The following is a 23,308-nucleotide window of genomic DNA, read 5'->3' on the forward strand; positions in this document are numbered from 1 at the left end:
TACTCTACATAATGTATTGTTGACTGAAACCTCATTGATTCTAAGTTAGGTTATAATAGTGGAAATGCTGTTATCCTTTCAGGACTTAATGTTTTAGTATTATGACCATATCTAGGAGTAACATGGAGGATGGATCTATTAAGAGCCACAGCTTGAAGACATATTACTGTAAAGTGGCTATTACAATTGCTGAGATTAGAACCCAGGAACCAAATTCATATTCCAAATAAATCTTACTTTTAAAGTGAAACTTCATTTAAATTCTTTCGAATTGATATAAAAGCTAGGATAAAGAGTATTTTAGACATGTGAACTAGGAATATATGGCCTTTCTAATAAGAAGAGCTCCTACTGACAATTTGTTGTTAGCTTTTCACTATTTCCCACATCTATTAAGCTTCTCCCTATCTTGCTCTCACTGCATTTTTCATCCTTATTTTTGTACTTTTACATTTTGGGGTAGTAGAGACAGGTTTGGAGAAATCTACACTATCTTACCCAGTGTCCTTTAGACTAGTAATGGATCGAAGAGTGGTAAGAAGTCCGGTCTCTGACATTGATTTCCAGCAAATTTACATGGTTCTTATGGGGATGAAATTTTTCTCATGTGTACCATCGTCTGTTGGCTTGAATAATGAGTCACAGAAAAATGAAAACTTCTTTAGCTATAAAAATTTCAACAAGGAAAAGTGTTAGGCCCTTCGAGTTAGTATTATGCAAAAGAAGATTGCATTTAAAGACAGTCTCTATTTCAGCATCATATTGATAATGCCCCCTCACTGAGTCAGGGGTTGAGGATTTACTGAGATATACCATCTGGCAAAATATGGAAGGCCGGTCTTGTGCCAGCTGAAAAAGCTGCATCAGTTCCAACTCGTGTGTACTTTGCACATTATTGGATGCCTTGCAAAACGTTTATCACTTTTTAATTAGGAAGGACTAAGGGATTTTAGTACCCAAAGAAAATGTCAGCAGCCCAAAGATAGAAAAATTATTCAGTGGATCATAAGGGGCAGTAGATATTTAACTCTGACCTTGCACACTCAACAAGGACAGTTTTATACTATGATTTTTGTTGGGGAATGTGTGTCCTTGGTTTCTCTGGGTGGAACTGGAGATCTGGTCTTTCTGTTATTCTGAAAGTCCCCTAGCTTGTTTCTCCTGCAGCCAGGCTTTGAAAGTACATGCCAAGAGATCAACTCTGTTCCGCTTTTGGCCTATCATGTAAACTATGGCCTGTCATGTTCATTAAAATGAAAATTTGTCGAATGGAATTTGCCCGACTGGCAGAATAGTTTAAATGTCAGATGTTGTTAGGCCTGGATGTAAATATTATGTTACTATTGTTAATTAATTGCAGCGCCTTAGTACCAGTGATCCAAAATCCAATTTAGTCTGCAATAGGCCCATGGATAAGGGCCAGAGATAATGAATGCAGAGGGAAAAAAAATGTGTCCAGAGTTTCCATTGTATCTGTCAATGTCCTCTTAGAAAAATAGCAAATTTTTGTGTGTCACCATTGTTCAAGAGGTGCAAAACAGGACAGAATTAAGTTTCATTGTCTTTTGAAACCTCTCAAATGTTACTTGCTGTCACATTTATTTCATTGCTAGCCCTGAGTCTGTCCCTTCATCAGAATTCCCAAAAAGATGCTGCTCTGTCTCCTTTCTGTGATTTCCCCCACATTGTTACCACACAAGTCCATTGTTAGGCTCACAGCTCATTTCAGAGTTGTAGAACTGAGGTAGCTAGTCCTGCAGTCCTCATTTCTCTCTGCAGTGTTCATTTTCCTTCTTCCATTTGCCATCAACGCCCCCTCTTTTTTTCTTTTTATCTCTTGTTTTGGTCCCGAGGCTCAATAGCCCGTCTGTAAGTCTGCCACTGTTTGTTAAGATCATTTTGCTTCGAAATTGAGCTGGTGGCTGAATATCATTCAGAATAATGCTGCTAGAACTGTTTGCATTAGGAAGGGGAACAGAAATTTTGCTGCTGGGGTCCAGACCTCAAAACTGACTGTTGTTGCAAAGCCACTAGCCAGCAGGCATTTGTGACCGCCATTCTCAACTAATATTTTGTTGAATACTTGGTGTGAACATAGCATCTTAATCAACCACCTTTCTCGGTTCCGAAGGCAAGTGGGTGTGCCAGGCAAAGGAGGACTAATTAAGACTTTGGAAGCAGGACCAATGTGGTCCAGTGGTTAGGGACCCTCATTTAATTTCCGGTCCATGCCAGCCTGTTCAGCCCTTGTGGTTATGCCAGCTGAGAAGCAGAGAAGGGAAGATGAACTTTGGTGTGCTCTGAGTTTTCCTGTCCAGCAGTGTCTGTCAGATTAAAAATGAGAGGGAAGGAGGCCAGAGAATCTTCCAGATGGAGAGTTCAGAGGAGGGCACAACCAGACTCCCTCACCACAGTGACGTAGCTGGGCCATCCGAGCATTGGGCCAGGAGCCAGAAGGAGCACAGGCTGCTGCTTGACCCTGCAGTAGAGTGGGGGCCTGGCAGACTCTTGGCTTGGGGCGGGAGTATATACAAACAGGCACACAGAGGCCATGTGGGGGAGATAGAACATTTACCCTGAGGGCTGGGACAGTCTGGTTAGAGTTCATCCTGAACTTCTTTTAAGAATGCATTTCCCAGGTCACTTGGGCAACTGCAAAAACCAAATAGGGAGTTGGTATTCTCCAGCCTCTCTATTTCTTTCTTTAGAATGAATCGGCTATGTAAGAAAGGTGACCTAAATAGGCTGGAGGCAGCAGTAATGGCAGTGGCCATATATCCTTGGATGGACTTGCATGTGGACAGCAGTTCCAGGCATCAGGGGTTTCGTGAGGACACAGCACACTGAAAGTCAGTCACTTTCCAACCTCTTGGTAACACAATTTTGTAACTGGTTTTAGCATTCATTGAAAAGTGTCCAGTGTGGATGCCCCAGGAAAAGGACTTTACTCAAATGAGAACTGTTTTTTAGACTAAGGCTATCTGAGGTCTATGTAACGATTGGATAACAAATGAGATTAAACACTGAATATCTGATTTGACCTTCCTTAAAAATTGATTATTTTAACATCGCATCTACATAACTTCAGGTTCTCTCTGAGATGACCCTCTTTTTCTCAAATTTGGGTTATATTAAAGTTTGGGGAGGGTTTGTGCTGTTGGGAGCAGTGCCGTTGACTTCAAATGTCATCCCATTCTGAGGAAACATACTAGGGCCATATTAGGGCATCCCTGTGCAAATGTCACATTGTCAGAATGTCTCCCCCTGGGATTAGACTAGCCGTGGTATTTCCCAGTCCTGTCTGGCTGGTCAGACAAAGCCACTGACTCCTCAAAGTGAGGCTGCCAACCTGGGCAGGGTCATTCTCCCTGAGATTTCATGGAATTTGATTTGTCTCTTAACTCGCTGAATTTTAAGATGCTAATTATTGGCTGATTGGTAGTCTGCTCTTCACATTTCACTTAATGATTTTCCAGAGCTCATGCTACTTGGCAAATTTACTTTTCCAATGCTCGGCAAATATGACAGCAATGAACAAGTGTGGTGATAGTGCATTGTGTTGTGTGTGTGCGTGTGCGTGTGTGTGTGCGCGTGTGTGTGTATGTGTGTATTTCAGGCCACAGAATTGCATACTACCATAGAGATCTTTCCATCTTAGGAAAACCTAGATTACAAGCAAAGAAAGGAAAAAAACAAGAACAAAAATAAAAATAAAACTAACCCTAGCTTAAGAATTCTCAATTAGTTTTCAATTTTGCAAACTTATAATATTCCTTTATCAAGTAATACACACTTGTAATATTCCTTTATCAAGCAATGCAAACTTATTCCTTTATGAAGCAAATTTTACTGTGTGTATGTTATGTGCTGGAGGCTGTGGATTCAATAAGGAGCAATATAGATGTGGTCTGTATCTTCATTGAATTTATAGTCTAGTGGAAAGATTTTCACATACCTTTTGACAATATGGATTAGTTTTCTGGTGAATAACAAAACTAAGAATTATTCTAATCACCTCTCTGAATTCTAAATATATCAGAGTTTCACAAATTCTGAAAATACTACATAAGAAATGCATATAAAATTAAATAAAACTTTTGGGAATATATTTGCTAAATGTCAGGTTTTGGGGGGTCTTTGCTGCTGTTTTTTATGAGGGTTTAAATCAGTATGCAGATTCTTAAATAATTCCACGTGTTTAAACATTCATTTATCATCAGGCAGTTTAACCAGGGCTATGTTTTCCAACTGCCTGGTTTTCACCGATATGTAGAAAAAGGTTTAAGAATCTTCTCCTAGTTGAAAATTGGCTATCATTTGAAAGAATGTTATAATAATTTGTCTGCAGTAACAGCTCACTGAACATAACATAAGAACCAAAAAGAGGGCTGAATTTATTCGGTGTCTTTATGTGTCTTGTCTTCATTCCTGAGTGAACAGACTTCTCTTCTAGATGTGTAGGTGATTGTTAAAGACTTCAGGTTAATAACCCATCCCTTAGTATGGCTGTCGAGTCACGTGAGGGCTGCAGACCGCAACAATATAGGTGAGTCCCTCAGTTTAGGGCCCTGTTGCCTTAAGTAAGGTGCTGTTGGACGGTTCCCAGAGGTAGGTTTCAGTTGGGAGAAGATAAATCTCAATCAAAATAGGTTTTCATATTTGAAAGATGTTTGTTTAAATTCAGACTTGTTTTTTAGGAAGCTGGAGGCTGGAAATGGATTGAGGGGCTCGGGCTTGGTAAAACGTTTTTTTGGGAGGCTATCTTCTGAAAAGCTACCAGGAAAAATCAGTGTGTTATTGGCTTGTACTATTCTGCTTCCATATTTATGTCTTTTAGGGCAACTGAAGCTCAAATCCATTTGGATTTGTTTAAATCTAATCTATGTCTTGCAGGAGGTCATATGAAGGTTATAGAACCAAATGGGGATGAGTTAGGCATGAGAGGTGGGAAGTGATATAGCACATCGTAGCTGTAAGTGAAAGTATTTTCATGGCCTGTAGAAGTTTAGGTCCTTGGATTTTTGGGTCAAGGCAAACATGGGAAAGAGAGGACTAGTTTTAATGGCTTGTTCTGACTTTGTGCAGAGATTTTTACTCTGGGCACTAGAACAAGGGTTTTCTGACACTGAACTGCTCTTATTTTGGGTACCTGATACACACGCAAGGACAAATGTTCAGGCACTAGAGATGTACACAAAGACTATAGAATCCACATGTGCTTGTTTATTCAACAAGTATTTACAAAATGACTGATGGTGGTGTAGAATCTGGGGCTCACAACGCATGGGGAGGGTGAAGTTGGTTTGAACTATAAATGCCATATGTTTTAAAGAGTTTAGATACTAATTAAGGTGATAAAACACACACACAGGAGAAAGGAATAATTTAGGACAGTCACATGCTTGCCTATCACAAGGCCTTATGTGATTAAGGTGAAACCGAAGCTGTTTTAAGACTAGTCCTACTACTTTTCCTTTTTGACTTTCTGGGAACCTTTAATACCCTTTCTCACTCTCTGCTTTCAGCCTCTTTGTCTTAACTAGATCTTCTCATTGCCTTGACACATGCTCAGGGTTTTTCTGTGTACAAACTACATGAAGAAACCCTCTTTCAGTCCTTTTTCTTCTTCCAGTTGCTATTCTCTTTCCTCCCCTTTATACTCACGTGTACCTAGGATTGTCCTCATTCAGTGTTCATTTTAATGATTTTCTCTTATTTCTTAAGCAACTCCAAACTGAATTCTGTCTCAGTCCACAAAAGCAGTTCTCGTTGAGTTCCTCAATGACCTTCATATTGGGCATTTATTAGTACTTATATCACTTGACCTTTCTGTGACATTTAAGGTTTTTGTTTTACTTCTCTGGCAGCTATTCTCTCTCCTATGTGGTATCCTTCTCAACACAACTGTTAAATGTTGAACTTCCTCAAGGATCCATCCTAGGCCTGCTTCTCTTCCTACTTTGTTCTGTCTCCCTGGACTGTCTCATCCATATTCACAACTGCAGTTACTTCCTACTTAGAGATAACTTACCTATCCAAAACCTCCTCTCTGAGCTACAGATGCATATATCTAACTGCCTACTTGGACATTTCTTTTAGAAATTTCTAAGGTACGTCAAATTACATATATCCACAATCAAACTAATGATCTTTGATTCCAGATGTGGACCCTTATACACCATTCATTCTAATGGCCTTGCTTAACCTTGACTCAGAAAGAGAAACTGTCATAAAGATTATAATTTTCAAACATGTTTTAAAAATCTCATTTCATAATCGATATCTAACTTTAACATACTATGACCAGAGAGTTTTGTTGGCTATCTGGTTTTTTTTTTTTTTTTATATTTGTCGAGACTACCTCTGTGGCCTAATATGTGGTCAATTTTTGCTTATGTTCCATGAATACTTGTAAAGAATGCTGTGGCAGATTGCATTTTCCAAAGGTAGTTGCACCAACACATTTATTCATTCTCACGTGCTCTTCTTGCAGTGTGACCGACACTCTTCCCACTGAGGTGGAGTCTTTGTTCTCTTCCCTTGAATCTAGGTGGGGGTTTGTGACTGTCCTGCCCAGTAGAGTGCTGTATAAATGGTGTTAATGTGACTTCCAAACCTAAGTCATAAAGAATACAGCTTTTGCCTGGCTCTCTCTCTGGGAAAATCTTGCCTTTGGAAACCAGCCATCATGTTGTGATGAGATTCAAGCAACATGGAGAGCCCACATGTAGGTATTTCAGCAGATAGCCTCAGCTAAGATCTCTACTGACGCTCAGTGACAACTGGCAGACATTCGAGGGAATAAACCTTCAGATGATTCCAGCTCCCAACTTTCATGTCTTCTTGCCAAGGCCTGGGGCATTGTAGCGTACAAGAAAGCTGGCTCATTGTACCCTGTCAGAATTCCTGTTCTGTAGAAACCATAAGGGATAATGGCTTATTTTGAAGTCGTTAATTCTTGAGTATTTAGTTATATAGCAATAGACAGCCAATGCAAATACTTATTATATTATTGCTAACTTATATTTTGCCTAATATTAACTTATTTCTATCAGATTTCTTTTGGTTCCTATTTGCTTGGAGTATAGTTTTCTGTCTTTTCCTTTCCAAATCTCTTTATGTTTTAGATGTTTCCTTATAAACATCACATAGCAAGTTTTAAAAAATCCATTTCTTCATGTCTTTCATTCTAGAAAATTTAGATTCATTATCTTTTCATATTGATCTTCTCTCTTTTTTTATATGTATGTATATATAATAGACATTTAAAATTATCACTATATTTTGTTTAGCATTTCTATGTGTTTGAAGTGGAAAGGGATCTACAGCTCGATCTCTATGTTGTCAAACCGTAAAATTTTCAGATTTTACAAAATATAATATTATACTATTTAATCTTCCCCAATTTATGTTTTCCTCAACTCTATTACAATTCACATAAAACAGTAGGAAGGGGAAATTTCTGATGATGTCCCATGGAGGGGCCTTATATCCTGCATCAGTATTCCAAGATTTACATTACGGCCCAGAAGTCTGGCCTCACTTTTGGTGGTCATCCATCAGTGGTAATGGATTCTTTGGTGGGATGGGGGATGTGGAAAGAAATAGCTCAGTAAGGGCTAAAGCAGTTACTTAGGATATTGAAGGGGGAAATACAAAAGACCCATGGGAAAACCATGGGGTAGTTGGTAATTCCCAACTATTATACCTTTAGGAAATGTTAAGACCTAGCCAAAATTAGGCATATTCCAATTATTTTTGACTATAGAGTCACCTATATGAGTAATGTTGGACTGCTATAGAATCAGCCCTTTGAAACCTTAAGTTATTACTATCATTTACCACATCTCCTATTATATTGACTTGTGAGTGGTCAGTGCATAGTATGTTTTGGTCATAGGGAGCTTAACTTAACATGTCAAGATTTGATTTGAAATGTCAAGTGTGGCTTCCTCTATTTTGAGAGTTTCTCTCTACTCAGAGAAGGCTACGTTCTACCTTAAAGGGGGGTTGTACCTGTAAGCTTGCATATGTGTACAGTACTTCCCCCTTATCCAGGGTTTCTCTTTCTGTGGTTTTAATAACATGAGATCAGCAGTGGTCTGAAAATATTAAATGGAAAACTCCATAAATGAACAATTTGTAAGTTTAAAATTGTACACCATTCTGAGTAGTGTGATGACATATTTTGCCATCTCGCCTGGGACATAAATCAGTCCTTTGTCCAGCGTCTCCATGTTGTAGACATTCCCTGCCCATTAGTCACTTAGTAGCCATATAGGTTATTGGATCATCTGTCACGTTATCCCAGTGCTTGTATTCAAGTCACCTTTATTTTAGTTAATAATGGCCTCAAAGTGCAATAGTAGTGATGCTGGCCATTCAGATATGCCAAACAAGCCATAAAATGCTTCCTTTAAGTCACGTTTGTGACTTAAGGAAAGGAAAAAAATCATTTACTAGGTTGCTAAGATCTACAGTAAGAACGAATCTCCTATCTGTGAAATTCTGAAGAAGGAAAAAGAAATTTGTGCTTATTTTCTGAGGGGGAGAGAGAGCGAGTGAGCGAGCGAGCACGCGCGCGTGTGCATGAGTGAGCATGCGCGTGAAAGCATACATTCACATAGCTTTTATTACAGTATATTGTTGTTATTGTTCTATTTTGTTAGTTATTGTTGTTAATCTCTTACTGTGTCTAATTTATAAATTAAACTTTAACAAAGTATTCATGTATAGGGAAAAACATAGTACATACAGGGTTCAGTACTATATGCAGTTTCAGGCATTCATTGGGGTCTTGGAATGTGTGCCCCATGAATAAGGATAAAGGGGGACTACTGTACTCATGGGGAAAATGGTGAGGCCTGGATTGAGAGGACCATGTACCTCATATAAATGAAATAGGCTCCCCCAAGTAAAACTTTTTTAGGGAAATGGAAATAAGAGTGTGTAAGGAAGGTGACACTAAAAGAAATAAGAAAATAAAATGCTTGGTCAGATTGAGTGTGCTACAGAATGTTTAATTTGATTTTGTCTCTGCACTTTATAAGCCATTCTCATTCTGTTGAGTTCACACCCCAAAATATTTGACTGTAGTTCTGGCCACGTTTGTATGTTTCAGTTCTACGTAGATGTGTGCATTTTCAGTTTATGACTGTGTCTTTTATTGGCCTCTTGTGCGGGAGGCACAAGGCAAAAGTTTTATCAATGGTTTATTTGGCTAGCACCACATACCATGGCGTATGGAAATTCTACTTAAAGACATGGAGAGAAAACGTTTGGTGTTTTACTCGCAGATAACTCAGTGCTTTCGTTTTTATCTCTTTGTAGCTTTGAAGCTCAGCAAAGAAGGGAATCTATTGAGAATAGTCTGTAAAGGTAAGTGTATTTATTACATGGCCTTGACAAATATTGCCTTTACAATATTGATTTTTCCTTTATTCAGAGATTTAAAGACATGGATTAAAGATATAGCTGACAGGACAACTTACTTAACCACTTGTCCTCCCGCATAGGCAAAAGTGCTGAGCAATAGTTAGCAGAGAGCAGGAGGAAATAAAATGATGTGCTGAGGGTACCCAAATTCAATTGTGTGCTTGCTGACTTTTGCTTTCTTCTCAGCAGTTAAGACGTTCTGATGGAGCTAAGTTTACGAAGATTAATGCTAGCTGAAAAAAGCATGCACTGGTACTACTTCTGGTCAATAGTTAAATAAAACCAGCTGGCCAGATAAAGCATTTAAAATAAAATGCAGAGTGGCATTTCAATTGGCTTGGATGAAATTTATCACGAAAGTCAGTTGTGCAGTTGCATGGAGTTGCTAGTTTTGTAGAAAGGAGAAAGCCAGCTAGTTTGGTGTAGCTAATTTCATTCCAGCCAGTCACTGTGGGCCCTAAGTGAGTTACAGGAAATGAACTTCCAAGTTTGAAGCAATGGGAAAAGTACCTGCTCAGCCTCCTGTGAAACATTACAATTGTGTTGGTTTTTACGTGGAAAAATGCAATTGTTTCCTCTTTGCTAGGTATATTTATACACATACTGCTATACAGCACTGTTCTTTGATTCATTGTTTAATTTCTGTTCTGCATGAAGTATTTTAATTTAAGGAATTCATTCTGGGGAATTATAGGGCTGCAGTTTCATCGAGAGTCTTTGGTGGCCAGGGTGAAATATGCCATAATTTATATTTGTTTTCATCATCAATTATATTTTTGACAATTTTAGGGTTTTTTCTTTTTTCTGTTATTTTTATTATAGCAATCATGACTCTGACCACTTTGGTTAAAGTTGGAAAGCCATTTTGATTTACCTTTTATTTTAAGTTATTCTTAACTTTATGACAGATATATTTCTGGGGCTGAATTTTTAATGTTTATTTTGAGGATGAAAAAGGATTTTACAGGGAAATTGGAGAAAACTCCTTTTGAATATAGAAAACATGAGCTGTAAAAACACCGTTTCGAGAATTTGCTTTGGGATGACTCAATTCTGCTGCATGAAAGCTAGTTTGCTTGTAATTTTTCTGTAATGGTTAGCCCCTAGTGAAGAAAAAACTATCTTATTAAATAGATAGTTCTTATTTTCAACTATAACCTACATATCTCTTGACCATTGAGCCACATCTTGGAATACAGCAGTATTTGAAAGCTTTCAGAAAAGAAATTCTCATAAATTATTGGAATTAGCAATGATGTAGCAATCTTCAGAATCCTGAGTCATAGTGCTCACTTACTTCTTGGGGAGTTTTTTCACACAGGTACAGTCTGTTTCCTATACTCTCAATAACAATCCTTTGTTAAATTGGTATTCTAGAGACAGACATGGATTTAGTCCTCGTTTGGCTTTTGGACCATGGACAAGTTATTTACGCCCTCTCTGTTTCATTTTCCTAATTTGTGAAATGGGGTAATAATATTGTTTTCTTAATAAGTTTGTTGTGGAGATTAAATGAATTATTATGTATCAAGGGCTTAGAGCAGGTCCTGGACCATGGTAAGTACTCAGTGGATATTAGCTGGTGCTACTCTTGTTAATATAACTGTTATTATCATCATCATCAACATTAGCATCCTTATGAATGTATTCATTAGTGATTTTGAGAAGTCTGTTTTTTTTTTGGAAGCTTCAGGATAATGTTTCCAAAATATGGATGTTGTTGCTAAAGTAGCACAAATTCTGCTTTGTCTTTAGGCATCAATGAAAGGATATGTTTCAGGTAATATGAGAAGTGAGGTCTCTGGAAGTAAAAAGTTGTCAGATTGAAGTTTTATAGGCATCAGGGTAAACACGTTCTTTGGCTGTGTGCAGGCAATTACTAATTAATACAGTCTAATTAGCTAGCTAAATTCTTAAGGAATTATTGAAGAAAGCCTTGGTAAGTACAGAGGAACTTCTCCCCCAGTCTTTTTTTTCCTTTCCTAACAGCATCTTTATTTCCCTTTGAGATTATTAGACTAGTGGAGCTGTAACCGGGGGCGCTATTAAGGGGCCTACATTCAGCCTAGGGATGGGTACATGACACACAGGCTTGGTTAAGTGGGTGCTCCTTCTTTGGAATTTGAATCCTGAGCTAAGGGATTCTCCTTTCTCCCAGTGGGCATTCTGCCTGACAGTACCAGCTATGAGATCACTGTAGCAGTTTCCATTTCCTTGCCTTTATGTTTGCCTTGGCCACTGATGGTCTCAAAGTTTTATTTCCAATCTGGCATGGATTCACTGAGCCTCCAATAGCCTTCCAATAATCGTTCTTAAATTAGCCAATTGGTTTCTATTGCTGTAGCCCCAGAACCCTAACTGACAGAGTAGTTTACACATTACAGAGCTAGATTTGGAATAAATAAAAGGGGAATGTTTGAAGGTTTACAGTTAAAATAACATTCATTACTTTCTTCCATCGTGTGTAAGTAGCTGAACATTTTCCAGTAGATTTTAAAAGGTGCAGAATTCTCAATTAGTATTTCAAAAATGGGCTATTTTGCTGGAATCTCCACAACTCTTGTATTTGGTAAAAATAAGTCACTTTTGGCTGCTTTTGTAAGCTCTCAGGATGTGTGTGTGTGGGGGGCGGTAGAGTTGGAAATGACAAGAGAAGCAGAGAGCTCATTCTTTCCAATTTCTGGGGCCCTGGTCTCTTTGTGGCGAGAGGATTATGAAGGTATTGTGATTTCCTTCTACTTACCCCAGCATCTTAAAACAAAACTCTTTAAATATTTTCCTACTTTTCCCTTAATTCTTTTGAACACTTTTCTTGTGCTACTGAACACCGTCTTTTCAGTGATGTGTAAAATGTGATTGAAAACTCAATTACTTCAGTCTCTGGCATTGCTGGTGGTTTCCTGAGAACAGAATCGGCAAGTTTGTTCTATTTCCCTTTGTGTCTTATTTGTTGACTACTTCTGTGTTCTGTGCACTGTGCAGTGCCTGGGACAGAGCTAATTAATGATTTTTTTTTCACAGAGACATCAATTTTGCCCTCTTGTGAATAAATGGCATGACGATATTACGTGGTGGAAAGAGCCTTAGCTGAAGTCATGGGAAACCCGCCTTCTAGTCTGGGCTTTGCTGCTTGCTAGCTTTATGACTCTGGGTGACATACTTACCTAACTTTTTTTAAGGTTTCAGGATCCTCAACTGTAAAACCAGGATAACCTTTGCCCTATCTAGTGTATAGGACTGTTTTGAGGATGGCATAAGAATAATGTATGTAAAAGTGCTTAGCAAATTGTAAAGTGCTGCATAGCATCAGTGTATTATTATTAATTATTATTATGCCATATGTACTTATTAAATGAATTGAAAATCTGAGGGCTTGTTTTATGAGGCTAAGTAGGAAAGAGAGGTAAATTAAAAAAAAATAGAACTCTGCATAAAATGCTTGTGCTGGATATTTTTTATTTGTGCCTCCTGCTCCTTGCTCTTCTGAAAGGCTCTGTGCTCCAGGAGGCTAACCTTTATAGTCAACATTCCCTGGACACCCTTGCTCTCTGGCTTTCCATTGGATTAGCCAGTGGAAGGTACTGGGTGAAAAGCTGCGAATGTGAGGTTGGGATATCACTTTCCTTGCAGCACTACTATTTGGCAGTGGCTGTATTCCTCTAAGGAAGGCTTCTCTTCTGTGGCTACAGCTCTTTCTACCACCTGGTAACTGTTCCTTCCCTTTCCCCTTTAAGTCTGGGGTGGGAGTGGTTTTATTCTTGCTACCTCCAGGGTACTGGACTGTCCCTCCTTGGTTTCCTTTAACATTGCCCACAACCTTCATGAAATTTACCTCAATTACCCCAGGTGAAGGTGCTGACTCTTGCTGCAACCTTAAACAGAGGAACTTCTTTCTCTATATTTCTTTCTACCATTTTAAATTCAATTCAATAAGTTCTTAAAAAAGCAAGTTTTGGTAAATTGAAAAACTTTATGTTAACCTACTGTATAAAGGCATCCAATATTATACTTATACATATTATGAATTATCTTTTAAAATTTACTTTAATTTATATCAAAGAAACATATCTACATTATTTGAATAAAACAGCACTAAAAAGCAAATATTGAAAAACTGCAACACTTTCCCCTCATTCTGCCTTTCTCCCTCTCATTTGCCCTCTTCCCCGGAACTGACAACTTTCAATTCTGATACTTCTGGTGTTTATCTATTTTTAAATAATGTGCTTATCCTGTTTTTTCCAGATACATCAATTTTAGCAGTAGCTCTTTTACACTCCCTACTCCTACCATTTCTGGTCTTCACAGCTTCTAACACAATCACATGATTATGTCACAATTTTTGCTTAAATCAATATGTAATATTTACATTATTGGTAATTTTTTTAACATAACTTTTTGTCTTCCTTGGAATTAACTGATGTGCTTTTAAAAATTCGCTTTCTTAGGCATCTATCTTATAAGATTGATAGTAATAGTGTGGTAGCAGAGGCTGAGCTAACCATTTAACCAATGGTTGAAAGTTGTTATAGGTAAGGAACTTACCAGTGTCACAGCTGATGTGGCACAGACCACCAGCCCTGGTCAGTCACTCCCCTTATGGCCTGCCAACCAATCAAAATATACTTTCCTTTTATAGAAAGAACATGCAAGTCTATAACTTTGAGAAAGTATAAGACGTGTATAAAAGGGAAAGCCCCACTGCAATTGGAGCTCAACCTTTGGCTGTGAATCTGCTGAGCTGGTGCCAGCACCAGTAAACGCTATTTCCTGCTTATTGTCTGGGTGTCCGTCCCTCTGTCCCAGTATCCTGCAAAAATAGCATTTCCATTTTATAGATGTGGAAATTAAAGCTTAAGGCTAACTATTTCGCCCAGAGCCACACAGCTACTAAGTGTTAGAATTGGAATTAGATTCCAGACAATCTGTCTACAAAGCCTGCATTCTAAATCATGACATTATTTACAAACACTGTTACTCAGTTGCTATTCTAATGGTTACAATAAAAACAAAAACAAAAACAAAATGAAACAAAACAAAAAAACAAAAAAGCAAAAACCAGACCAAAACTAAACTGAGTTCTAGCTTCAGAGATTCAAAATCAGATTTGAGATGGGGACCAAGAATCTGTATTTTAAAAAGGTCCACAGGAGATAATATTGAATCTGTCGATCAGCAGGGTTTGAAAACTTCTGTTTTATATCCTATCATTACCATAATTATCATCATCACCATCATCATCACCAGCACCTTCAGCAGAAGCAACAAATGACAGTCTTCCTTAGTGCTCTCAGAAGCTGAGTAAAAATCCTGGTGTCCTTTAAAGCAGCCACTTTTTGACCTCCTAGGTGAGAGCTCATACTGGTGGGTGATTCAGGTAAACATTTATCTGGCCATTTTTAAGTTTGGCAAGTGCTTTGGCAGGAACTGTTTTCCCTAGAAGTGGACAGAATGTTTTTTTGTTTTTTGTTTTTTGTTTCGGTTTTGTTTTGTTTTGTCTTTTTTAGCTCAGCTGGTTGTGCCTTTATCGGTATAAAAACAAAGGAGAATATTGCCCCTGTACTTACTTAACCCTGATCTGAAAGGGACTCATTTTTTTTCCCTGAGAGTCCCCTAAAATGACATCTAGGGGGAACACAAAGCTCAAGTAAGAAAGAAACTTTGATGTCTTTGTTTTGTTTGATTTCCATCTTTCCTTCACCCCCATGCTTGTGGCATTTCTTGTTTATCAGGCAGGAGAGAAGCAGTACAGTTTGGCCTGGGGTTTTCTCATCCCTAGGTGTGAAATTATTTCAGAACTATAATAATAATACTTTGCATTTCTGTAGTCCTTTTATTTGAAGATCTAAAAGTGCTCCTTTGGTGTTAATAGAGCTTCCCAGCACCCTCTGAATTAGGTAAGTATTATTAGAGATTTCCTCTAAAAACATTTTCACTTCATATTCCATTTGTGAGTTGAAAATGCTTTTGTATTCTTTGGGAACCTCAACTGTTTAAAGTGCCATGCATATAAGGCACTACTTTATATTCCATCTTTATGAATTCTTGGCACATTGAGAGAAATATTGTCATTTCTTGTGAATGGGTGTGGCATTATTTAGAGAGAATTAAAAGCATTCTGTTATTACCTTTTATTTGAATGCTTTGAAAATATTCAGTAATGTCACCAGCTATTGAACTCTTTAACAATTAATTTTCCTTTGTAAAGGTTTCAGGACTTACAGGAATATATTGAGTAACTAGTGGGAACTTAGCCTGGTAGTGTGGTGTCCTTTGGGAGCTCATGTCATATAAAGCCAATTAAAAATACAAACAGTTTGCATTCAGATTTAAATGTTTAATTTTCAAAAATTAGTTTGAATGTTGCATGCATGAATTTTAATCATGCATGCATGCACACATGATTATATATATACCTATCTCTCGATCACTTGATTTACGTGGTATTTTTTTACATGAGTGTTTTATACATAGTAAATATTCCTCCTCCCCCCCATTTACACGAACTTTTTATACGTGGATTCCATTTACACGGTCTCCTTTTACGCACTTCTTTTTCATTTCCATTATTGGCGATTACTCTTTCTAAAAAAAAAATGGCTTAACTCAGCAACGCACAAAGAACCAATACTTGCTAACACACAATTATTAATGATCTTCCTGTTCATTGGATGGCAAATAAAAAAACATGGATGACGACTGATGTTTTTTGGGATTGGTTCTATAAATGTTTTGCTGTAGAAAGCTGAAAATTATATGAACAGAAAATGTCTTCCTTTTAAAATACTTTTACTTTTAGATAATCCACCTGGTCATTCACACAATTTAGAATATACAAATATAAAAGTTGTTTGCCACCAAATACAGTTTCCTCGATCCAACCTTTAGATCAAGGCATTATTTCCACCTTTAAGATTAATTATATTAAACAGATTTTTAGCGATATTTTTAATAAACTTGAAGATAATGAATCGCTAACAGTTACAGAAGCCTGGAATAAATACACAATTTTAAGTTGCATCAAGAATATTGCTTTAGCTTTGAGTGATATAAAGCCGTCAACTTCGAATGCTTGCTGGAAAGCAATATGGCCAGAAGTGATTGTAGCAGGGAAAATTGTTCCAACAAGTGAAGAGGGATTAACTGGCATTATTAATTTATTAAATAAATTTCAAGAAGAAGGCTCTGACAATTTGAATGTAGATGATATTAATGAATTACTGGTTGATCACGAATTAACTGATAATGAATTAATTTTCTTAATATCTGAAGCCCATCCTGCTGGTGAATATTGCAGTGGCCTTGAACCAGTTTCATTCACTGCAGAAAATATTTACAAAGCTCTTCAACTGGTCACAAAGCCAGAAACTACAATTCTAGGTGTTGATTCAAACATCCAAAAAGATTTTTTAAAATGTTGTAGTGAATATCTAAGAATTTATGAAAATTTAGCAAAAGATGGGGTTGGAAAAAGATCATCCAAAAACATAAACATAAATAATGAAATAGAAGTAGTACTTCCAAATATTTCGAGTGATGAAGAAGTGACTTTATGCCACTTAAAAAGAGGTTGATTGCTTTAGATTACAGTATAGACACTGACAGCGAATAACATTTATTTGCGTTTTCCTGAATTTTCATTAGCATTTTTTCATGAAAATATGTGAAATAAATATTGGCCTATTTCTTTAGTTTTTTTTTTTTTTTTCATATTGGTGGACTCTTTTTGTGCAGTTTTATTCCCGCTTAAAAAAATAAAAAAAGACGTGGAATGGATAATCTGCGTAAATCGAGGGACGAGTGTGTATGTTTTTCTAAATGTTGGCAAGTTCTATCTCAGTGGTGTTTGGGGTTTCTGCTCACTTAGTGGCATTGATCTGAAGTGCTATAGGTCTCCCATAGTACAGAATATTCAAGGAAAGGCCCTTTGAACCTTATCCTTGCTGGTCACTCTGAGAGGCTCCTTGTCCTTCCAGTAATTGGATGGCCCTGCTGTGTCTGTGTGAAGCAGGATGAAATCTTCTGCTGTGGCTTCATTTTCCCAACATCTCCTCACCATTCCTGCCAAAAGTCCTGTAACCTTACTATAGGTCTGCCAGGGAGTGGGGTGCCAGCCTCCACTATTTTAAGGAACTGGAAAACCTCCATCTTCTTCCCAATATCAGGAAGGCTCAGTTCCACCTAAATAAGATCAAAGAAAATAGCATAGTTTAAAACAAAGCAAAGCAACCCAGACTTGTCTATATCCTTGTCTTTTCTGCTGGAATCTAGCATATGCCCTTCCATGAATTCAGGCTTTTGAAAGAAAAATCCTTAGTGGAGGCCGGATTTGGGGGCATTAGAGATTGCCTTTTAGTACTTTCTGCTTCTGGGAATGCAAACTCGATTGAAATTCTTCAGATTAAAAAAGGGAAAAATATACACAGCAAGGATAACAGAAAGTACAAATTGATATTTTTAAATCATGCTGCCCCAAATTTACTGCTGAGACAAGGTAATGCATCAGCATTCTTGGGGTGCTTTATGACTCCCAGGATGGAGAGAGTGTCACATGATCCCATGGTTAATTCTTTTCCTGGCATCTCAGTTGTTTAACTTTTTGGGAAAAATTCACTTCAGACCCATCAGCTGAAGATTTGAAGGAATGTGGGCAGAATTATGAATCTCTGCACCATTTTCTCCTGAGTCTTTTGCTCAAAGGTAGTCGCATACATTTGCTGCTAATTATGTGAGAGATTTATCAGTGTAGATGCCTTTTGCTGCAAATAATCAAAAAGTCAATTCAAAATGATTTAAACAATAAGGGAATTAAAAACAAAAAGCTTCCCACCCCCTCTATGTCTACCTTCTGAGCCCCATGGATGTCATGATTGATGGGAAGGCATTATAGAACCCTGGCTCTGAATGTCTGGAATCCAACCTCAATCCACTTTTCCCTGGCGTCAAACAACTGGGGACCTACTGGGGTGCCTTTGATGGTTGTTACTCTGTAGCAGGGAAAGGATTTTGAGCACCAAGCTGTTGACAGATTGCTAAACATTGTCAATTATTTTGTGATTTTTCTCTACTAACTTACATTTGAACACAAAATAAAACCCATCAGAATAAGGCAAATGAATTATCTTAAGGAGCAAAACATCTTGGCAGGGGCGGGGTGATGGCAGCTCCAGGTTTTGTTAATTTAGTGGTTCAACAATATCATTAATGTCTTTTCTTGCTCTTTCCTCTGCCATCTTCAGTTTGTTGACTTGGTCCTCAGACTGGCTGTCTTCATGGTTCTAAGATGGCTGCTTCATTTCGGGGATCCACTTGCACATGTGGTTGCATCCGTTGGCATAAGAGACTGTGTTCTTGTGTGTCCCTTTTCAAGAGTATGGGACCCTCCCTTAACCCCTCGAGCTTCTCTTCAGGTCCAGTTTGGCTGATTACAGCCACATACTCCTTCTTGTGTTAGACAAAGGCACAGGGGACGGGATTACTTTAACTGGCTTAGATTGGTACTGTTTAATCTATGTTTGTTCTTGTTATGGTACACATAGAAAATGATAACATTTGGTCAGAACATTAAGTAAACAGAAGAGGCTGCTCACAGCTGGAGGTGACTGGTGCGTGTGTGTATGTTGGAATATGGGTATGGGGCTCTGACTGCCCCATTCCTGTCTGGCTGTCCTTGGGGCTAAAGGAATGGATTCTGAGCAGTTGTGACCCATTCTCTGATTTAAACTAATCAGGATTTATCCACAAGCTGCAATAATCTCATATTCCCTGGGCACATGGCTTTGTGGAGGGATGACATCACAATAAAATTGGGGTTTTTACCTGTAAGACAGAAGAGAGAATGGCTGTTGGGAAGGCACTCAGCCATGTCTGCTAGGTGGATGTTTCTTATCTTTGCATGTATACCTAATATCCTTCTTTGAATCATTAGTTCCTTATGTAGAAAGAACCAAGTCTTGCAAATTTTAAGTGCTTAGTGTTTATTTGCATATCGAATGAATGAATACATACTCACATACTTGACTAACCGATGCATTCAATGCCACTGACCTCCTGTAATGTGCTAGGAATATGCTGTATGAGGTGGAGGCAACATGGGCCCTGCTGATGGTTTTACACTCTAGAGAGGGAGACAGATCAAAACTATTAAGAAAGCATTGCACATATAATTAAAAGTTATGTTCAGTCCTATTCAGGAAACAATGGGAGGTAAAACAGCAGACCTCCTCATATGGGATGGTCTGGGAGAGCTTCTTCGAGTTAATGACATTTTAGCTGAGATCTGAAGGAAAGACAAGAGGGGGAATCAGCCATGTAGAGTGAGGAATGAAGGTTTATCGTTTTGATCCTTGTAACTATATCTCATTTAGGAATCATTTGTTTTCAAGAAACAAAACAAACAGCAAAAAAAAAAAAAAAATCAACAACAACAAAAATCAACAAAAGATAGGGCATTTGCTATAAGGCCACAGAGCAGCTTACGGACATACCTCTGAGAAACTGTGGATTTGGTTCCAGACCTCAGGAATAGAATGAGTCCTAATCTTTTTGCTGGTAGAGACTCTCGCCTTCAATTTGTAAAAAAAACAAAAACAAAAACAAAAAACAGAACAACATCTGTAAAGCATAATAAAACAAAGTATGCTCGCACTGATCTGAGGGCAGATTGGACCCAGAACCTGCTGAAGTATTGGATCAGGAAGTGGTTGACTCTCAAGAGCTGATAGGAGGAGGACAGGTAAATGGGTAAATGTGTGCTCCCCACACTGTCTCTCAGTGTCTCCATCCTAAAGCTCAGTGACTGTCTCAGGAGCAGCACAGCCTCTCAGTACTGCTTCTCCCTGAATTCTGCTCTGCTCTGCTCTGAGTAGCCAGGTCCACCTTAACTGCCCCTGCAAAGTGCTGATTGGGACTAACATTAATTATCACATTCCGATTCCTCTTTGCTAAAGGAAATATCTGAATTGCTTAATATAGGTCAGGTGCCCACCCTTGCTGGAATTAGCTGTTGCCTGGGCACAGGGTCTACCTGCCTGGCTGCCTACTTAATTCTACTTAATCCTACTCAGCAGGATTGGGAGAGATTCTCTGGGAAGGTGGAATATAGGACAGGTGGATGGATTAACACTCTTGTTAAAACCTTTTTCAGCTTCTCCAACTTTAATAACACTGGTAAGGTTCTAGTGATGTAAATAACATAGTATCTTAGTTATTTAGTTGAGTAGTGATGCCTACTGCAGGGCACTGCATACAGCAGGTACTTAAGAAGTAGTGATAGTGATAATAAAGTTGAATATTAGGTGGCAGTTCTTTCTCAATGGTGCAGGTTAATTATATTACTTTAGTAGAAATTCTTCTTTGTTTTGCAGATGAAAAACACTTTTGTAAATACCAGTCTATCTTTAAATCACTTTGTACTTACTTTATTGGTAGTACAAAAGTAATTCATTTGCATTGTAGAATATTTGGGAAACGACCTACTGTCTAGAGATGACCACCTTTAGTATTTCGGGATATTTTTTTTCCAGTCAGTTCTCTCCATAGATCGATCGATCTATCTATCTATCTATCTATCTATCTATCTATCTATATGCATACATACATATGTACATACATATACATATATTTATGTATGTGTGTATATATATATTTTAATGGTACATACTGCTTTGTCACTTAACATTGTATTGTGAACATTAAATATTCTCCTACCATGTCATCATAGGGCTGCACTGTATTCTTTAGTGTGGATATAGCATGTAGAAATAGATGTACTGATTTGGAAAGCTCATCTACTGCTGGTTGTGGTCCTTAGGCTGGAATGTGTCGGAATGCTGACCCTGAGGTTCTGTAGCAGGGCAGATACTGCAGGGTGAATGTTGAATTTGGTCAGAAATTACATTTGTGTGATAATGATCACTCTTGTTCCCTGGGCCACCACTCTCCTGGAGATAATTTGCATGAAGCTCATTTACTGTTTTGCTAGGAGTTTGGCTCAGCTTGAGCATCCCTGTAAGGAAAATAATCAGCATCCCCCTCAGGGTTCCAGGAAACTTCCTTGCCACTCAGGTCAGGGTGGCCCCTGCAGACTGTGCTTGCTTCTCCTGATAAAGCTAATGCAAGCATGCAAAATTGCTTTGCTCTGGCTTAACCCTACTCCAGAATGAATCCATAAACGCTACAAAAGGAAAGCTTATGAACATATGCTACACAGAACTCAGAAAGCGTCGTCGTGTCTACTTAATCTTTTTCCTACTTCAGGGAAAAAAAAAGTCAGTTTATACTTGAACTGAGAATTGAAGGATCACAAAAATGAAGATTGGATGCCATGCTGGAAATCACTAGTGTGTTTTCTCATTTCCCTTAGAGCCACGGGTTGATTTTTCAATACAGCTGTGTCAGTGGCGAAATGTGCCACTCTTACTACAGTTCTTCGATTCAGTCCCGATGATGTGACTGTGTCTAAATATCGGTTGAGGAAATGCAAGTTCCCCTTGTTTAAACACAGAGTGTTCATTATAGTGGATTTTGAGGACTGGAGACCATCTTTCAGGTCATTACCTCTCCCCTCCCCCGTGATTGCAGATGGCGAAAGGCACTTCTCCACTTTGTGTTCTTGAAGAACTTCTTCCACAGAGAGGGAAATGGAATCACAATAGATGTGCACCAGCTCAGAGTCAGGGAATGGCACTTAGAATGCATACTGGTCCTTCTGGTTCAAGATGATTCCCTTGCAAAAACAGTTAATCTTTTTCCTTGCTGGCATATTTGCTAACAAACACCCACAGAAGCTTTTCAGATAAGCTTTCTGACCCCGAAGCACCTCAGATTTTTGATCCTGCTCTGCTTGCTGTGGGCCTCTCCACACTGGACCTCGAGGACTCTAGCAGGTCTGCTTCAGTCTCTATCCATCTCATGGAAGTGAATGTGATTTTCCTGCCTGTGTCTTATTTACTGTGTGTCTGTATCTTCCGGCTGTCTTCGACTAGGAGTCTACAGGGCCATTTGGTTTGACACCAAAGGCACTATCTATGTATAGCCAGTCATAATGAATAACTATAAACAGGATTAGATGCCTCCCCAGAGGGGGTGTTAGCCGAAAGGTGTGTGAATCTGCTTGGAGGGGCAACAGCTGAGATGTCAGAGTAGTTTACCATCTCTTGGATAGAGGCATTGGGAGAGGTTTTTTTTTGTCTGAAAAAAGTATTATGGGCATCAGATCCTAAACTTTCCTTCCTGTGACTGCAGGTGCTCATCCTACTGATTTAGAAATGAGGGAAGTTCTGTGGGTATTACAAGTGTAGGAGATTCAGAGTGAGAAAGAAGTGAAAAATGCAGGGGGTTTCAAAATGGTAATGCATTGTGGTCATCATTAACTCGGAATACATTTGTTAAGATGTGTTTACGAAGAACTGTGTTGCATGTGATGCCGTTCATGCCAGTGAGACTTGCTTACCTGCTTTATTCTCTCTGCAAACATTAAGGACACTGATACCGGCAAACAGGGAAGATATCAGGACAGTGAATGAAAGCATGTGGGTGTTAATGCTGTAACAACACGGAACCGTTATGCCATTGATATTTATCATAAGCATCCAGCTTTAGCTTATGATATACTCCAGGCAATGTGGTAGTCACTTTTCATGAATTTTCTCATTTAATCTTTATCACAGTTTATAGGGCAGATGTTATTTTTCAGAATTTAACAGATGAGGGAATGGAAGTTGAGAGATTAAGTAACTTGACGAGATCGCACAGTTTATAAGAAGGAGGTACTTTAAAAGAGGGAGTGTAGCAGATCTTTGTCCAGCTAGGGCAAGAGGGTCTTGTTTCTCTGAAAAAGTTGAGTGATACTGTTGGGATTTGTGCTATGACC

General features: G+C 38.4%; 1 protein-coding gene across 3 annotated transcripts in view; it reads left to right on the top strand.

Annotated features, from left to right (window-relative positions):
- Positions 1-23,308, top strand: part of FHIT (fragile histidine triad) — a 1,286,618-nt gene that overhangs the window by 20,789 nt on the left and 1,242,521 nt on the right. For all 3 annotated transcript variants that reach the window (XM_015593668.2, XM_015593670.2, XM_006917499.3), the window contains exon 2: positions 9,331-9,378. The gene's annotated coding sequence lies outside the window, so the exon portion shown is untranslated. The remainder of the gene's footprint in view (positions 1-9,330; positions 9,379-23,308) is intronic.

Source organism: Pteropus alecto, unplaced genomic scaffold (assembly GCF_000325575.1).
Source record: "Pteropus alecto unplaced genomic scaffold, ASM32557v1 scaffold75, whole genome shotgun sequence".
NCBI lineage: Eukaryota > Metazoa > Chordata > Mammalia > Chiroptera > Pteropodidae > Pteropus > Pteropus alecto.